This window comes from Rhineura floridana, chromosome 8 (assembly GCF_030035675.1).
Source record: "Rhineura floridana isolate rRhiFlo1 chromosome 8, rRhiFlo1.hap2, whole genome shotgun sequence".
Taxonomy (NCBI): Eukaryota; Metazoa; Chordata; class Lepidosauria; order Squamata; family Rhineuridae; genus Rhineura; species Rhineura floridana.
The window spans coordinates 44,226,115-44,231,161 of record NC_084487.1 but is presented as its reverse complement, the minus strand read 5'-3'; positions in this window follow the sequence as shown (position 1 = coordinate 44,231,161).

Genomic DNA, 5,047 nt, shown 5'->3' with positions numbered 1-5,047 from the left:
TAGTAGTTTGGATTGAAGAGGGGTCCACCCCAAAAATGGTGGAAGTTATAACTGCCAAACCTCTTACAAAGGCAATATTTGACAGTTCTAATGGGAGGGTAAGGACACATCTGTACTCGTGCATTTCTGATTTAAGTAGTTGCCTGATACGGGTTACAGAAGGGGAATGTATAATGAAATTGGTAACGTATAACTGAGATTACTCTGTATATTGAGAATAAATAAAACAACTTTAAATAAGGGTTCCAATCCTTTTCTGGCTGCCTTTTCCTAAGAATTTTAAGGGACACATGCCAGATTTTACACACACATGCTCTTCTGCTTGCTGAGAGGCATGCACTCTTTGTACTGTTATCCATACTAAATTTAAAATGTAAAAATAATCATGAACCTGATTCTCCATACACACCATACAGGTTAAATCTGTATTATGTGGGTTTCGCCAGACAGAAGTGTGAACGTGGTCTAAAAGCTGGTACATAGCACAACAAACTGGTGCATTAACATGTTTGCTTTTTGATACATTTTTGCTTGTGAGCTTTTGCTTTGTTTACTGAGAATTCTGTTTGCCTTTCCTACCCCATATACGCTCAAAGAATACAATAAAATGCCTATTTATTTCTCTTGGCCTTCCTCAATTGCTCTCTCCTCCACCCATTCCTGACTCTGATTGGGCCATAGCTAGCCTAAGCATTGCCTCCTAGTTTAGCTGAGCTGTGAACCAATCAGGGTCTCAAAATCAGAGGCCCTTTTTTTTTTTAAGATGTCCCCACCCCTTTCCTCCCTTCTTCTCCTGTGGCTCACTGGCTGTACAGAACATGATTTGAACCCACACTAAGGCCTACACAGTTGGTATTAGCCTGAATATAACAGAGGAGTGGCCTGGGCACTGACCCATGGTGGGAGGCAGGTTCAAGGGAGCTGAAGAGGATCTCAGGGTTTATCCCTTTAGTTTCAGGGTTTTAGTCTCTTCCTTGAGTTCACTAGGGAAAATAATTTGAATCTCAGGCTAAAGGACCAGAACAAAGGGGCAAGACTGTTTATTGTTTGTCTTCAGACTCTGGCCCTGAACCCAGTGGGTGACATGGAGAATAAGTCTATTAATGGCTACAAGTCATGATGGCTATATGCTTCCCAAAGCCATCTGGTCAGCCACTGTGAGAAACTGAATGCTGATAGGTCTTTAGTTTGATCCACTAGGGCTCTTATATCGACACTACTCGTCCACACTAAGCACCGCTAGGCTATACCCTTGAAACGTTGGATACCTACAACTTTGCTCCCAGGTTCCCTCAGAGCCTCAAGAGATCTGGCCACTCCTATAGGCAAAGTACCTCTATTCCTGTTCTGGTGTAAATGTGGATAGGATTGGAGTGTTCGTCATCTTTGGGGTTTTGTGTTTTTTTGTACACTCTCCACTCACCCAAGGCCTATATTTATTGTTTTGGATGCCAGCTTGGCTTCATTTTATCTTAAGATCTGGTAGAGTGTGAATCCAGACTGTGTAACAGCAGCAGACTTGTTTGTTTAAGCCTTGGTCAGCCCAATAATATATTGCAATGGAGGTTGTGGGGAGGTCTGATTTGCTGGACAAAAAGCGTGGTCAGAAAGACTGATCATAAAAATTGTCACACTTTCTAAAAAATTTCCAAAACTTTAACCCTATCATACCTTAACCAATACATCATCTCTCCTTTGTTACATCTGACCTAAATTCCTAAGTCTCAAGATTTGACTCAAAGGCTCAGGGCTTTAATTTCCATTTCAGGGCATCTGGGAAAGGAAGTAAATACCACGGTGAGGAGTCAGAAACAATGAAGTCAATCTATTTTCCACTGGACAGTATCCTAAACCACCTCTCCCAGCTAAATGCTTAAACTGCCCTCTTTTTTTCCAGCACATTCTTCTAGCTATAGTATATAGTATATATAGTATACTGTATAGCTATAATATATATGATAAAATATATGTTGGAAACACATGGGAAAGAGGATAATGATTTTGCACTGGAAAGGTTACAAGAGTGCCACTAAGTTTTACCTCATTCTCTGACAGGCATCACCGTGACTTGGTAGCAATCCTGCCTTATCTTATGATTTGTGATGCACTTCATGGACGCTCAAAACTTAACAATCAAGTTTTATAAACCAGTCACCATATTATTTTAGTTGTTCCAAAGGAAGCCTTGCACATATATATTCAAGGCTGGTGAGGGGATCATGGATGCTGTCATGTTTGTGTAGGGGCCTACGTATGTGGAGGCCCCTGTGCGTAGTCCTCAACCTTGTGGGTTGAATCCTAGCCCTATTCAGAGAAAACCCATTGAAATTAATGAAGCTAAGTGAGTCAGGTCCAATGGGTCTACTATGAGTAGGACTTGCATTTGATTCAACCCTGTGATTTATACATGCACCTTTCGTGGTCTACAGAGTGGGTGGCTGAGGCCTATCACCGCTGTAGAGTTATCATAGGGACAGAGCAAGTGACTATGATTCCAATACACTCACCATGTATAGTCTTGAAGATTCGCAGAACATGACCCTTCTTGTCACAATTACCCCATGAAGTGAATTAAGCTTAAAAATAATGAGGACAAGATCAAGTGAGCTTCAAGAATGAGGAGCAATTTCTCTGTCTTCCAAACGCAACTTTCTGTTTTGCTACAACATATGGGCAACTTATCCTCACAGCCTGCTCTCTGTGCCTTCCATTTCACACCTTGGAACTTTCTGTACCCTTCAAACTGCATCATACAGTTTTATGCTCTGTGAAGGGGAAAAGGCCCTGTATGAGCAAACTTTAAGACAAGTTATTTTATTTGATATTTTTGTAGGCCTTTTCAAAAGGATATTAGCATGGGTGGATTCACATTACTGATTTTCATTCACTATTAGGGGGTTTCTTTTAGTAATCTTGTGGTGGAGCTGTATGGAGCTGAAATATATGAAGGATTCAATAATAAACTGAGGAGGCCTAGCCAGTGATCTCAGCTCACATACTTAAAAAAATTACTGAAACAGTTATCTGAATATACACTTATTCAGTTCCGTTTTCACTTTGTGACACTGGAGCCTGAGATAGACCACATATCTATAGCTTCCATTTGAAAGACAACATGAAAATGAACACCATTGTATTGATTTTTAAAATCTCATTTGAAGCATTATTATGTTCAAGAAAGCTGGGGACAATGAGGAAACAATGTGCAAGAAATATGGTACGATGTGTTTTTCAGCGATAAGAAGGCAAGATTTTATAAAAGACAAGATCTACAACATGCTCTTTATCTTCTTAATTGTATGCTTGCCATCTGTCATCATAGAGGTGGAGGTGGTTATGTTACCTCAGGAAAATATTTTTACCTTTTTCTAAAGTTATTTTGAAACATGGTGAATGCAAATTAGTGGATTTCTCTTCCTCACTGAGATATCACTTGTCACTTAGTAGCATTTCATTGAATTGAAACTGAGTGATTGGGTGGCAGGTGTCATTCTTTCCGTAGAGCTGCAAGCTTTCCACAGTTTTGACATGGGAGAAAAACATATACCGAGTACCAATCCCATACATTTATTTTTGAGATAGTGAAGCCTACATATGGTGACTTTGTCAACTCATTTTCAGGTGAGGAGCTATTTGAAGTAGACCCACATAAACATTTGCAAAGTTACCACATCAGAAAATAAAAATAAAACAACTTTCAAAACTTGTGTTGTCTTTGATATGGTAACTTTGAAGATTTTGATATGGGAACTCTTATAGGCAACAGCTTCTATGTGGTTAGTACATATTGTGCTTGTTGTATGTGGTGCTCCAACGCTGCACAGTAGATGGGAGTCCAGCTCCCCAGGCTGAAGAAGTCAGCCATTGCTGTTTCAGAGTGATGGAAGTCTTGAAACATGTTGGAAGTGAACAACTGTCTTTTAAATACATTATAAAATTATTCAGTCATAATTATTCATATTGCAAAGCTAATGTGTATATCTCACACTTTCTAACTATAGAAAGCCAGTGTAACTTGTACTGGTGTAGTGATGATGATGTACTGCCTTCAAGTCGATCCCGACTTATGGCGACCCTATGAAGAGGGTTTTCATGGTAAGCGGTATTCAGAGGGGGTTTACCATTGCCTTCCTCTGAGGCTGAGAGGCAGTGACTGGCCCAAGGTCACCCAGTGCGCTTTGTGGTAGTGTGGGGATTCGAACCCTGGTCTCCCAGGTTGTAGTCCAACACTCTAACCACTATGCCACACTGGCTCTCTACTGGTGTAGTAAATTACTCCTATTCCAAACTTAATGCAGAAGAAAATTTTGAGGAATTTTATTTACATCACTCTGTTTGCTGGCCTTTTTCTACCAGGTTGCTAGGACATGTGACTCAACTGAAAAGGGTTTGGAATGGGAATAAATCTGTCCTTGCCCTGCCGTGCCCCCAGAACACCCCTTCTGGGGGTTTACGCTAGAGCCAGCAGAACTTAAGCTTAAGTTCTGCTGGCTGAGCCATGGCTGACCTGGGGTAAGGGATTTATGCTTCTGAGCCCTGGTTGAGCCAGGAAAACCAAAATCCATTGAATCTAAACTCTCATCCCAGCACATCTTAGGTTTGTATCATCAAGCTGTTAAGGTTCATTTGTATGCATCACAAACATTAAGTTCCATTTCAATGCTAACATGTGAACAGTAATCTCTTAAAATTTGTTGTACCTTTTTATAATCTGCATTTGAAAAGGACTTATTTGACTTTTTATTTCTTTCCCTGTCTTCCAAGGAGAAAGGATCTAGATCAACACCAATCCTGAATCCCTCCCTCCACTATTAATGATATTTCTCTTTTTCCGGTTGAAATGCCTTTCAGCTGGGATAATTTCTGCAGCATACCTAGCACCTTATAGGCCATGCTATACAAGTAATAACACTGCAGTCTTATGAGGGCATAATGAGGTATACGCTCTAGTCCAATAAGAGAGTTACACTTATTAGTTTGTATGCTTTAACATTATCCAATTGTTTCCTGCAGTGCTGATTTAATTCTTACAATTTGTTCTATCACA